General features: G+C 44.1%; 1 pseudogene; it reads right to left on the reverse strand.

The window, feature by feature from the left end:
• Positions 1–291: 291 nt before the first annotated feature.
• LOC121441396 lies at positions 292–5,406 on the reverse strand (annotated as a pseudogene).
• Positions 5,407–15,039: the final 9,633 nt, after the last annotated feature.

A 15,039-nucleotide genomic window follows, 5' to 3' on the forward strand; every position in this document is an offset into this window, starting at 1 on the left:
CCTTCCTGCCTCCCTTCCTCCCTTCACAGAAACTACATACACATTCTCATCATGCTTAGTGTCACACCCCCTGCAAGGAACAACCCACAGAAACATGGCTGTAGTCGGAAGGCTTTTGCTCCATTTTACCCAGTTCACTGGATCAGTTTCTGTCTGCCCACTAGGCCCTGCTAGTTCCCGCAGCCCCTTATGAAGGAATCACGCTGAGGCTTATTATCAGTTACAATTGTCTGGCCAGTGTCTTAGGCTTCTTACTGGCTAGTGCTAACTATTACATCAACCCATTTCTGTTCATCTGTGTATTGCCGCGAGGCTGTGGCCTGCCATTGCAGCATGTTCACTAGGAAATCTACCACAGTCCAGTTTTCCCAACCTGACAAGGTCTAAACTTTGGGGACTAAAGTGGCCCTCTTCTGCTCTGAAAAATATTCTCTCAAAGCAATGCTTACAAGCAGCAGGAATCGTGATATTATTATTTATTTTTGTATCCTGTGTATTTTGCGATGTTTAGGTTTTCCTGAAAATTCCCAAGCATCAAAAACATCACCAGGTAAACTGCCACATTTGATAACTTCTTAAACTCTTAAATTTGTGTCTCCTGCGAACAGAATAGTAGTGGAACCCAAGCCTCTTACGTTTTCTGAAAAAAAAACTATTTTTAATTGGCTGATTTGCTCCACAGAATGTTCTTTGGTGCTCTCCAAATGGGATGTCATAAGGCAAAATTCATATCCATCCACACTCACTTTCACACACAGAAGCTTTCTCACCATTTAGTGTTTGGAAATGGAACAATCTCTTGACTTTTAAGTTTTGCTCTTCCTTTCTTCAACAGTATAGCTGTGAAATCTCCTTTGTTACCTGTAATAATTTTGTAACTGCTTGCTCTCTTCCTTAAGTAGGCACAATATAGAGGAATAACTTCCTGTAGAAATACCACATCTGGACTATACTAAGCCTCAGATTTGAGGGATGTCGGAGGTTGGTGTGGCCATGCAGGGCCGTTCTCTGGTGGTTCAAAGTAGGTACTCAGCACTTTTCCCATCTGCCAGTTGTTCTTGGGCAGGAAGGTGTGGGCCATCATGGTGTCTCATTTCACCACCAATAGAGATCCCATGCATTGAAGCAACTGCCTCTTCATGCTGGTGCCTCTGTTGGTTCCACTGTGTCTGAGTTGCTCCCAGATGCTGTAACCATAGCAATCTACTTCAGGGAAGATAATAGGCTTGAAGAAACTCCACATGGAGTTTGTGGCAAAAGTAAGCCCCTGGGCATGAAAAACACCCTTGCCTTGACTGCTGACAGTCTGCTGTCCTAATTGGACAAGCAGAACACAAAAGAAAGTGATTGCCAAACATTGTCAGGACAAGGAGGGACAACCCTTCAAAATATCCTGCTTCACAGAAAAGTCTGTTGGATATACTAGGCCTGTGGGCAGAAGATGGATGCCCCAACATTGCAGAGGAACTTTGGGTGTCTGTCCGGAGCCAGCTGTTTCTGTCATTACTCACATTTTTTTGGAAATCGCTTACTTGCACTTCCTGCTTACTCAATTAATATTATTTCCTTCTTGAGTCTCTGAGGAAGTTGAAGACTAGATAGTTACAGTTTTCCTTGTTTACCTGACAGAAAACAAGTTATGATAGAAAGTAATAATAATAATAGAAAGTAATAATAAATAATAATAAATTGAAATAAGTAAAATAATAAGAAAAATAATAAATAATTTAAAAATAATTAATAATAATAATAGAAAGTACAAGACTCTGAACTCACCAAGGTAAGATAGATATAGAGTATTTTCTCTGAATTTGTCAAATGCAAATGCACTAGATATTGTTGATATACTTACTGCCTGTATATATTGAATAAAGTTATTATACTTACTGTATATAGTTTTTCTTATATTAGTTATAGCCTTCTTTTTAATTTTAGACAAAAAAGGGAAATATAGCTATATTTTATTTATGCCTCAATAAATAAAGTTTGCCTAAAGATCAGAAGGGCAATGCTAAGCCAATAGAGGTCGAACAGTGGTGGCACACACCTTCACATGGCCTCAGCACTTATCATGGTAGGTTTCAGTGCCATTCCACTGGGTGACAACTGGGACCTTGGTGATTAAGCTCCCCAAAGCAGGAAGCTCTGAGATGAATGTGTGTGTGTGTGTGTGTGTGCCTGTCCCAGTCAGTGTTAAAGAACTCTCCTCTTCGCCTCAGGGAATCTGGGGCTGTGGTGTATTCACCAAGACTCTGGTAGCTAAAAGACATAGTTACTAGTCCATTCTCTGAAAAGTCAGTGATGTTTTTGACATCCTGGCCATGTGGTTGGTAGGTCTATGCTCATTGGACAAAGGGACAAGGATGCGTGGAGATCCAGCAACAATCTTGGTCCAAGAAGGTCCCCTATCTCTACAATATCTGCAGATCTTACCCATTCAAAAGGACTCTATGACTGTACTACCTTAGAAGCAGAAAAGCAGGTCATATGGGGGATCCATGTTCCTGAATTTTTCCTAGCATCGACTCTTCCTGTTAAGTGGCCCCTTCCTCTTTCTGGAGGCCACAGTATTGGAGAGCAAAGTTAATCTGACAATGTGAGAAGAATGATGATTTTTGCTTGCTTTAATTATCAGTTTGTCACAGTCTTGTCATCTGACAGGAAAGTTTCCATTGATATAGGAAAGTTTCCTACATCAGATTGGCCCGTGGATGTGTTGATGAGGGTCTGTCTTGATTGTTAGTTACGGTAAGAGGACCCAGCCCAATGTGGGTGCTACCATATCTAAGCAGGTGGTCTTGGACCTGTCTAACACAGTTAACTAACCACCAGCCTGAGCAAGCGAGCCAGCACGCAGCAGCTTCCACCATGACCTAGGAGGCCAATGGCCCACTGGGAAAAGGGGCAAGGATGGGTGGAGACCCAGCAACAGTCCTGGTCCAGGAAGGTCTAGGAATCAAACCTTTTCCTCCACCAAGTTGCTTTGCTCAGAGTGTCGCAACATCAGAATGAAACCAGAACTAATGGTCATCATCACTACCTCTCAGTTAACAGAGGAAGAAACCCAGATCAAATAAGGCAGAAAGGGGAGACAAGCAGCCGTGTTTGTGATGTTTTGTCTGCTTATAGTGTTAGAGATGCTGTAGGAATCAGGGGAATCTGTTCTGTCTGTCAGAGACTCACCAGTAGGCTTGAGTCGTGCAGGACTCAGGAGCCTGCCTGTTTGAACTCGGTACCGATGCAAGGACACATTTGTTCAGTTCTTGCATTGAATAGACATTTCAAATGATCATTATTTAATTGTTGTTCATGGTCCAACGTGGAACACTGCTGCTAGATGATGCTCTCAGTGCCGTCCACAGGGCCAAAGCCAGAGAGGCTTCCTGGTGAGGGCTAACGATTTGATGGTAATTTTGGATGGAGTTTCTGACCTATCTGGGCTCGGTTTCCTCATGCCTAAGACAGAATAAACAATTCTCACTAAGGAGTTAGAGAAACAATTGATGAGCTAATAATAAAACATTTTGCCCGAAGACCGACCACACAGGGCTGGATAATGAAGGATGCACTGTAGCTGCAGAATCTTGTGGAAGTTGATCAGAGGCCCTGTGAGTGATGTTAGTTTGTGAGTTAACATTTCTGTTTGGTTCTGTTTCCTTACCTTCCTTGATGGGTGGTGCTGCAAGGAGACTGTAGATCTGGAGCCAGGGAACGGGGGTGGGCTGCCCGTGTGGTGGGCGGTGGGAAGACAGAAGGAAAGAAAGAGTCCTTCCATTCAAGGAGTGGAGAGGAGGGGTAGGAAAGGAGGGGCACTCATCCTGCCACAGGGCGCTTCAGACTCAGAGAAGTCAGCGTTGGGCAGTCCATGGAAAGGGAATCATGGAGATGCAGTAAAGCCTGAAAGGATTTATGGAGAGGGAAGGACACTGAAGATGACTCAGCCTTTCCTGTGACTTTCCAGAAATCCAGAATTGTCCCTTTTGTGGGAAAGCAGTGAAGGGTGGCATGGTGTATCCAATACTGCAAAGCCTAAACTCCATGCGAAGGGCACCGGGAGGCTGGAAGCAGTGGGAAGCCTCGCTTTTTTTGTTTGTTTGTTTGTTTTGTTTTGTTTTCCGAGGCGGGATTTCTCTGTAGCTTCGGAGCCTGTCCTGGAACCCACTCTGTAGACCAGGCTGGCCTCGAACACACAGAGCTCCGCCTGCCTCTGCCTCCCCGAGAGATACCACCGCCCAGCTGCCACTAAGATGTTTTATAGAAGGAAGCAAGAGGACTTGACTTGTATTTTACAGGCTACCCTGGAAAGGCATAAGTGATCCCTGTCAATCATCCTGTGTCATGCTTCTGTTTGAGTTACTATGTGCTATTTTCCTACAAACAAGAAATCGCAATAAACTGAACGCCATCCAAATGAAAACCTTTTACTCTATGCAAGGCCTGAAAGTGACAAAAAGCTGCAGGCTCGGTTGCAGACCCCAGGTCCACCACGCATTAGTGGAGAGGTTGCAGACCCCACATCCATGGCATCAGTGTCGAGGACTTAAAAAGAAATTTTAAAACTTAGACCAAAAACATCAACAAAAAGATGAAATTAGAAATATGGACTAAAGGGCTGGGGATGCGTCTCGAAGTGGAAGTTTGCTGCCCACCTCTCCCCACCTCACTCCCACTCCCAACCCTCATGCCAGTTACACACACATGCTGCTGCACACACCCCATGCCAGTTACACACACATGCTTTTACGTGGGTGCCAGGGAATTTACCCTTAGGTTCCCATGCTTGTGCAGCCAGCGCTTCACTCACTGAGCCATCCACTTCCCATCCCCCATGGGACATTTTTCAGATGACTAAGTTTTAGAAGCAGAAAGCAGATTACTAGGTGACACTGGCGGGAATGAGAAGGGGCCCTGTGGAGAAGGGAGATGGGTGTCATTGTGAAGGACACATTGAAGGACCCTTCTAGCGGGGGACCTGACTGGTGCTGTGATTCACGCCTACACACACTGGGCAAGGTAGAGACACAGACTCCGCCTCTGCTCTGCTCTTACTGCTAGCGTGGATCTACCATGATCCCCTCAAGTTCAGCTGGGGTGGGTCACTCTGTCATGTGAGCATGGGCCCGAGGCAGTGATTTCCACTTTTATTACTGGGGCCTGTGGGGCTCTATCGGCAACATTCTAATAGCGCCTAGGTGAGCCCGAGAGCTGCATCCCTCCTGGATCCCCCCGGGTGATGCTGATGCTTGCCTAGGAGTCTTTGAGAACCACTAAATGAGAGGCTCATTAGCGCTTACCCGCATTTTTATTCAGTTCAAAGGGGAAACCAGCGCGCTTAGGTGTTTCACTGTTTGTCTCACAAAGCCTTAGTGTCTTCGCCGGCCAAGCCGAGGCTTTGAAGACTGCCATGCTTTGTTTAGGCACCAAAGCGATGAATGCCGGGAACGTCCACCTTGGACTCCATCCTAGAACGATGTAAATGGAAGTCCTCGGGGTGGAGCACCAGCCGCCTGTGTCCTAACAAGCACACCGGATGACTCTCACACATGCAGGAGTCTGAGGATGACTGGATTAGAGGGAGCCCGGAGGGCCCCTCCCCCTGCAGGTGTACCTCAGTTAAAAACAGGATGTGGCCAAGGGAAGGTTCAGGCGTGGCCTCTGTGGGCAAGTGCTTATATTAGCCTTGATGGAGGTCCTCACCTGCAAGCTCAGGGGGCCAAATCAATTAGCTCCCACACAGCAGCACTGCGCCAATTAACCACCTGAGCCATCAGAGAGCGCGCAGAGGAAAACCCACGGCTAGCACTGAGTGCAGGACCTACTGTGTTCTCACACACCAGCCAACCCCGGGATCTGAGAAGGAATTCAGACGAGAAAGCCGAGCGCGTGGCTTTCCAGAGCCTGCGACCTAGGACGAGAGCAGCCCCGATCAGTCATGAGCAGTTCCCTCATGCTTGAGACTCTCTCGATCCGGAATTGACAACAGGAGTAGCCTGTTGAAGGCCGCTTTGCTTTTCCCATCATGCTCCAGTGAGGGTTCTGGAATGTGGGAGCAGTGTTTGGTTTCTTGGCCTTCTTCGAGCCCTAGCTATGACTTGAGGTATGGCTGTCAACATTCAAAGAAGCAGTAAGCTCAGGGAGGGCACGCAAGCATGTCTGCAGTACCAACCACAGGCATGAAAGCATCGTTGCTCTTATGTGTAGAACGGGGTGAAGCCGACAAAGAAGTCACTGAGTCTGATTTGGCTATACAACTACTGAAGTTCCTGGGAAACAGGGAAAATCTACTGGTTTGCTCTGCCTGCAAATCAGTCGGTGAAGTGTAAAAAGCTGTGATGCATTTCCACATGTTAGTGTGGAAAATTATAATACATCCAACATGCTAAAGGAAGATTAGCAGATCTTGAGCATTTCTCTTTTTTGATCGTTTCTATGAGCTCTGAAGATTCTTACCAACCTCTGACTTCTAAAGAGATACTATGACACACAGAGAGGAATGCACCTGCGTGTTGATATGTGACAGACCTGGGTTTGACATTCTGAAGTGCCACAAGGTATTAAGCATCCGTTTTCCCATCGGCAGTGTAGGTTAAAGTGCCTGCCTGGAGTGGATAATCTAAGAAAGGGATAACGGCATACATGACAAGCACGGCATGCGTGGACACAAAAGCACTGCAGTGTTCTTCGTCTTGGCACAGCGTGCTCGAGAACTGTGGTCTGTGGTGGCCCCTTCGCTGTTTTGTGTTTTCTTTTCTCTGCTGTGCCCGTCAGCATAAAGTTAGCCCTTCTGAGTTGAGTCAGCACCGTCCTGGTTGCCAAGAGCTCCGAGGCTCCTTTTATGGTCTGAAAAATGATATTTGGGCCTGGAGAGCATCCAAGACACCATGATACTCTACCCCATGTCTGGCCGCTCTGCAGATAACAGAAAACAAAATGTTAAAGAGAACAAAATTGCCTTCCTCTACCTCAGAGGATGCACCAAAGACGCTGAATACTTCCATCAGCATGACCAAAACCTTCTGGAATATAGTTAGAAAAAGAAGATAAAGTGGGGGTACAGATTGCTCGTGTCAATCATGAGAATAAAACTGAACTTGTGGGCTAGAGAAGAGGCTCGGCTGGCAAAGTGCATGCAACATGAGCCTGTGGACCTGAATTTGGATCATCAGAAATTATAGATAAAGCCAGGCATGGAGGCAGACACCTGTAATCCCAGCTCTTCAGGAGACAGGCAGATCTGTGAAGTCTAGTGGCTGCCCATCCTGCGTAAGGTTTTTTTTTTTTTTTTTTTTTTTTTTTTTTTTTTTTGGTTTTTCGAGACAGGGTTTCTCTGTGGTTTTGGAGCCTGTCCTGGAACTAGCTCTTGTAGACCAGGCTGGCCTCGAACTCACAGAGATCCGCCTGCCTCTGCCTCCCAAGTGCCCGCGTAAGTTTTGAACTCAGTGAGAGACCCTGCCTCTGAAAACAAACATGAAGGGTGTTGGAGGAGCACACCACGTGTGGAGCCCTCGCCTCCATACTGTGTGCACGGTGTACGTGTCCGTCTACATGCACGCGTGCACACAGTCATACCAACACACACAAACACATACGCAGAGGGGGGGACCAAATTCATTCTCCATCGGGGAGTGTGTTTGCTTGTTTGTTGTTTTCGCTTTTAAATGTGCTAAATGGCAAAAATAAATGTTTCTCTAAAATAACTCTTTAAAAATTTTCTGAGAGGAACCCAGGAAACACAGAATGAATAAGAAAAGATTTGCAGCTGGATATAATGTCCCACATAATAATTAATGAGCTGGCTGAACATGAACTGAGCAACCAGATAAAATAATTATAGGATTAAGTCATGGAGCAATGTGAAAAGACCCTGTAAAGTAGGAAATACGGTAATGGAGTGTGGCTGGGCTATTCAAGCATGTAGCATAGACCTTACTTCCATTCATACTTTCTTACTATGGATCCTCATGTTGCCTGAGCTCATCTCACATACTGAGCTCTCTCCATACTCAGCCCCAGCCTCGTGAGCGGCTGATATTTTGGGTATGTGCAACTGAACCTGCCGTGCAGTCCTATTGTTGATCCACCAAACCGAGAATAAACTAGCAATATGTATATGGCAAAGGTTTCCTGACATGCTGACATGGTATGACTGATGACAGCTAAGCTGTGATTCAAACCCAGGGAATCTGACCCAAGAGAGCTCCCTCAGAATTAGTATTCTACTTCTTCTAGTTAAAGACTGGGAGATCAGTAAACTAGGAGGATGGCCATGCAAGATTGAGGACCAGAGTTCAGACCCCCAGAAACCAAGTAAAGCTGGATGTGATGGCTCGCGTCTATAACCCTAAATCCTAGTGTTTTTATGATAGCATGGGAGGGGGAGACAGGGACTCCCCAGAGGCTCAGTATCAAACACAATGTAAGTCAAGAACCAAGAAATCTGTGACTGTCTACAGCAGTCACTGTAGCAAGTTCACACCTGGGCTCGCTCTCTCTCTCTCTCTCTCCCTCCCTCCCTCCCTCCCTCCCTCTCTCTCTCTCTCCCTCCCCCCCCCCCTCTCTCTCTCTCTCTCTCTCTCTCTCTCTCTCTCTCTCTCACACACACACACACACACATGATAGAGGACAATAGAAGACAAAGAGGATGCATTCAAAAGATCCAGCGCCTAACTAAAAGAAAGATGATGAACCGAAAAAAGGAAATAATTGAGAAAAAGAACAGAAACTATCAAATAAAGAAAAGTTACTGCTAGGTTCCAAGAAAGACTTTTAAAAAAATTAGGTGAATGCTTGTAAAATCAGAGAATTGTATATTAAAGGAAGTAGGGGCTGGCAAGAGAGAACCAACTCTTCAAAGCTGTCCATTGACCTTCACAAAGAAGTTATGGTGTGTGCCACACACCCCCAAAAACAATTTTAATGAAAGTCAAACAGATGCATATAGACTCTGTGAAGGTGAACAGCAGATGTTTTTTATATAGCAACTTTATAATGCTCCATACAGTTTCCAGTTTGACATTTAGTGTTCTTTGCTGCAGAGATGGCTTGGTAATAAAATAGAGCTTACTGCTCTTCCTGAAGACCCAAGCTCACATCTCAACACCAACATCAGGTGGCTCATTATGACCTGTAATCCAGCCACAGAGCATCCAATACCCTCTCTGGCCTCTACAATACCACAGATGTGTGCACACAATGCACATAAATATAAATTTTAAGTGAATATTTTTTCAAATATTCTATAACCAAGTATATGAGCCGGGAGCAAGGAGCATTTGCTTATAGGAGAGCTCATAAGGTCTAGCATCCAAAACAAAGCGACTTCATGAAGTAGGTAAAGATTAAGGAGATAGCTTGGTCCATACAGTGCTTGCTGTGTGAACATGATGACCTGAGGCTCATCCTCAGTGCCAACATATAAAGCAAGGCATGGTGATACCTGCTTGTAATCCCAGTGCTGGGGAGGTAGAGACTGGGGGATTCCTGAGGCATGCTGGGCATCCAGACTAGCCTACCTGATGAGCTCCAGGTCCCAGTGAGAAGATTTATATAAAATAATAATAATAATAATACACTTGAAAAGAAAAACAAGTAGTAGACTGATCTTGGACAGCTCCCTACCCCAGATTGACTCTTAACTCCCACAGGCATGGGTATACATACACATGTGTGCACACCATCCCCACAGACATACACACAAAAAACCAGGTGACTTAAGATGCAAGAAATATAATTTTAATATAACTCAGGCAAGGAATATTCTACAATGTAGTTAAAATGCATTTGGTAGGCTGGTGCTTCAAAGAGTCTCTAGTTTTCTATAAATGATAATAAAACATTTATGTCTCTGTTTCCCCATAAGCTCAGTATTTGGCTCTGTGAATAAAATATTTATACAATGACAGTATTATGAATGACCTTTCAAATTACTATGATTATCTCAGAAGTTTAAAACCCATGACCATCTACTTTTGAAACATAGCTAGTAGATGCTAACAGAGAAAATGAATAGGTGTTACCAGCTAGAAGGTGATTTAAGCTAACACCAAACAACATGCCTGTAATTACCAAGCTAAGCTCAGTTCAGGTCAAATAATTTTCTCTCCCTTTTGAAAGAAATACTTCAGATTGACTTTTTTTTCTTTTGGAAGAGTGGAAGCATGTTCTCTTTTTGATCATGTCTCAACTATTCTTGAAAAGACAGGCCACGGCACCTTCCAACAATCTTGAGAAATCGCCAGGCAACAATCCAAGGTACTGACTGTGGCTGAGGCCAACTTAACCGTTCACACGGGATGAATCTAAATGTCATAGAAGGCTTTCTCGGGAAACTAAGCATTCTGAGAAGTAAAAATCAGTATCTCCTACTTTGTATTTTCTATTCCCAGATTTTATTGGTGTGTCAAATCACAGATCCATGTATATGTTAAGCAGAACCACAGGAAACAATGCCATGATACTGTGATGGCCTTGGTGTCTTTCTCTTCTGCTCCCTCAATCTTGAGTAACTTACTTGACTCATCATGGTGTCTTGGTGGCTTCTTATCAGAATATCAAAGTTGTCGTAATCATCTCTAGGCAATGTCTGTCTAAGTATTGTTCCAAATTTTTATGACCAAATGAGACCAAAGTGTGTTCAAAGGACATGCTCTCATCATCTCACACATTGCAACAGACTTAAAAATAAATAATCTGGGGGATGGAGAGATGATTTATTTGCTGGAACACTTGCTGTCCTTGCAGAGGATTGGGTTCAGTTCCCAGCCCCCTCAAGGAAACTTAAAGCTTACTGGAAAGGCGGTAGTGGCGCACGCCTTTAATCCCAGCACTCAGGAGGCAGAGGCAGGCGGATCTCTGTGAGTTCGAGACCAGCCTGGTCTACAAGAGCTAGTTCCAGGACAGGCTCCAAAACCACATAGAAGTGCTCTTAACCACTGAACCATCTCTCCAGCCCAAGTTTCTTGCTTTCATAAAAAGGATCCCTGGCATTTTCCTAACAAAAAGTGTTTGTATTTCTCTGATCCCAAAAGGCAGGAGTGGTGTCTTATATTTTGTATCCTGAAGAGGTAACTCCTAGAAAATAGAAAAGAGTGGGCCAAGCGCAGTGGCTCACACCTGTGACTCAGGAGGCAGAGGCAGGAGCTCCGAGTTTGGGGTCAGCCTATACCTACAATCACAGGGAGTTCCAGGGCTGCACAGTGAGGCCCTGTCAAACAAAAGGAGTGTGTGAAATGGCTCAGCAGAAACGGAGGCTTGCTGCCAGGTCTGATGACCTGAGTTTGATCCCAAGGATCCACATTGTGGAAGGAGAGAAGTGACTCCTGAAAATGTCCTGTGGCACTCCAATGCCGCCCCCACCCCTGCATAAACACACGTACGTAAATAAATAATAAATAAACAAACAAAAAAAACTTACTGGAACTCCAGTTTCAGGGGACCTGATGCCCCCTTCTGGCCTCCTTGGGCACTAGGCATGCATGTGGTGCACAGATAAACATACAGGCAAATACTCATGCACATAAAATAAAAGAAAACTTTCTAAAAAGGTAAGTAACATTGATGCAAAATACCAGTATCCTTTGCAAACATAGTTTTCCTTCATAATCACCAAGATGGGTAAGATTGACTAAACTCAGTTTTAGCCTAAAGCTGGTGAACAGTAACACTTTGTCTTTTTCTGTTGGTGGCAGGCAGAATTTGAGATGATTGATTTAAAAACGAGTTCAGCTTTGCTTTGAAGTCAGATTTCTTTGAACTGGGAGTAGATCTAATAGCCTGTGGTGACGTATGTATGAGTAACATACAAGTTTAGCTTTGAAGCAATGGCTGTAAGAAATGAAAGAAATGCAGTATTTTATCTACCTCTCCTGAGTCAGGACATAAAAAGAATTAAATCTGCACTGGAATACTGAAGGAATTTGTGTATTACAGTCATGCTACACTGGTGTGGGACAATGTTCTCTATTCTGTCACTTATATTTTAAATAAACGCTGACTGGCCAGTAGCCAGGCAGGAAGTATAGGCGGGACAACTGGACAGGAAGTAAAGGTGGGTCTACGAGAACAGGAGAATTCTGGAAAGAGGACGCAGTCCTGACCTAGACTCAGAAGAAGCAAGATGTGACTGCCTCGCCAAATAAGGTACCGAACCACGTGGCTAGCATAGACAAGAATAATGGGCTAATATAAGTTACAAGAGTTAATAAGAAGCCTGAGCTAATGGGCCAATCAGTTTATAACTAGAGAAGACCTCTGTGTGATTTCTTTGGGACTTAACAATTGCGGGAACTAGGCAGGACAAGAAACCTCAGACAACACTACACAGCTGCTTATTACTCTTTCTCCTCATTTGTCAAACATTTATTTATCACCAAGCTTGATAATTAATGGGAAAACAGATACTTGATGCCTGTCATCAGGGAGGCAAATGCTGATTGTTAGGCTCTGATTCATCAAAATTGTTTCCTATTATTCTCCACCCTTAACTGTGGATGTGTATTTGTCAAGACAGAACTTCCTCTTACCAAGAACTGTAATCGGTGTGGAACAAAGTCCCCTTGAAGCTGTGCACAGTCAGAACTGAAGAGAAATGTAGTCCTAAATGTGGCCTACATAGTACCACTATTGTTCCTGAATCCATTAAAATAAGAAATGAGCAAAACCAGAAAGGAATATCTACCATAGCAAATGAAACTTTCCAGGCATCTTTGATGATGAGACTAGAAGCATGGGCAGTGGTTAGCCAGGTGGGGCTGCAAAGACAGAGTGGCCACTGCCGGAAGCACTGGTAAGAAATGAGTCCCCTGGCTCCATGGAAACTCATAAAAAGTTCCAGGACTTGGAGGCACCGATGTGTGGATATGGCAAGAAGCTAAATCTGGGGCAAACTGGAAGGAAGTCTGTGTTCATGATGGTTGAACTCCTACAGATCTCCGAGCCACATAGATGGATGGAGGTCTTTCCCTACCCACCCATGTCCACTTCCCTTTAAATGACTTTATGCTAATTGTTTGACAAAACTGAGAGATAACCTGGACCAGGAAGCAGCAGGTACAGGGAGCAAAGCTTCGGGATTGACAATAGTGACTTATTGAACATTACCTTTCTATGGAGTTCAGAGGAAAGGTTAGCTCACTGTTGGTACCCAAGAATAAAGCCTGCCAGTTACTCAGCCTCATCTCCACTGCACACAGCACCTCCATGGGAGGAAGGAAGTCTTTTCAACAAACGGGACAACTGAATATTCACTAGAACAAGATGACACCAAGTTCTGTCTCTATGCTGCACATGGAGAAACTCAAATACACTCAGAAAAATACAGAGGAGTCAATATTTGCAACTTCAAGTTAGGAGGAACTTTTCCTAAATATAATACAGAAAGCACTTGCACACATGAACACACACGTACACACCAAATTACACATCATTAGAGCTACAGAGTGAACTTATCAAAAGGTCAAGAGGTTGAAAGAACAACCCACAGAATGAGAGAGGAAGCCTGTAATCATTCTGATTAAGAACTTGCATTTAAAGCATAATAAAAGCATTTACAAATTAGTAATAAAAATGAATAGCCCAATTAAAAGCTGACAAAAAAAATTGTATACAGAGGTGCTCCTTCAATGAGAACTAAGGTATTGTCGATTTGCACACGGAAGAATGGCCAACATCCTTCATCACTGGAGAATCGTTCATCAAAACTACAATAAACACTGCCTACTGCCTCCCTGTGACGGCCACCGCAGACAGGCACTGTTGGCAAGGACAGAAACGGCTGAAAATGTAGGTGAGGAGATAATAGTTTTAAGAATTTTGAAAAACTCCCTGGTAGTTCCTTAGAAAGTTATATATAGAGTTAAGATCTAGCAATCCTGCTCCTAGGGCATGTCAAAAAAATATGAAATATATTCCTATATAAATATTCGTACATGAATGTGCATAGCAGCTGTTTCCACAGTAGTCAAAAAGCAGAACCAATTCAATTATCTGGAAATTAATGAATGAATAAACAAAACTGTGGTGGGTCCAGTCACTGAAATATTATCTAACAATTAAAAGGGGTAAAGTCCTGCAAGTGAATGAATTATTAAAAGTATTTAAGATTTATTATTAAAAGTGATTTGAACAATTCTGTTATTACAACTACAAACTAGAGATGTGGACACATTAAGCGGGTAAATTACATGGTATATGAAATATAACTCAGTAAGGGTGTTTAAAAAAAAAAGACGGACAGCCATAAGCAATCTAAGACCTACGCAAAGCCCCCACCATGAAGAAGAGCAGCAAAAACAAGATGCAAAATGAGTTTGGTTGAAAATGAACAGAGCAGGGAAGACTCGGAAGTGGCAGGTGTTAATCTGGAGAAGCTACTTTTAATCCATTAAGGGATCATAGCTCTGAAAAAGCGGTGTTTGTACAGACATCTTCTCAGTGTACAGAAGGATTATTCCATCGCAGCTCACAATGTTATTGTTATTAATACTTGCCCCAAATTTTCTACCCATGGAACTTCACAGTGTAGCTTGCCCAACATGAATCTACGCTGTTGATAAAAGCCCTGATGCCGGATCATTTATATGGCAAAGAGGTGTGTTTGGCTCATGGTTTTGATGCCTGAAAATTCCAAACAGCGTGGTGGTGTGTCCGGTGGGGTCTTCCCTGGTTGCAGTACATGACAGAGAAGGGGGTGGGGCGTGGGGGGACTTGAATGCACAAGGGACACCCATGCAAACACAGAAGACGAGATATCAGAGAGGGCTCAGTTTTGTTTTGGTTTTTAACAACATAAGAGAAGGTGTGAATCCACTTAAAAGAAGGCAGCCTAATGGCTTATTCCCTCCCCTCTGGGGTCCTGGCTTAAACAGCAAGCCTCGCTGGACATTGGGCTCCACCTCTGAAAGCCTCCACACACCCCACCACCACCACACTGGCGACCCAGCTACTTGTGCAGATCATATCCAAACCCCACCACCGCCCAGTAGACTGTGGACTTGTTGGGGACCTGGCATAGGAGAGAGAACTGAGGGATCTTTGTTCTTT

This window comes from Microtus oregoni, unplaced genomic scaffold (genome assembly GCF_018167655.1).
Source record: "Microtus oregoni isolate MIOR12 unplaced genomic scaffold, Mior012 000077F_ref0000221, whole genome shotgun sequence".
Taxonomy (NCBI): Eukaryota; Metazoa; Chordata; class Mammalia; order Rodentia; family Cricetidae; genus Microtus; species Microtus oregoni.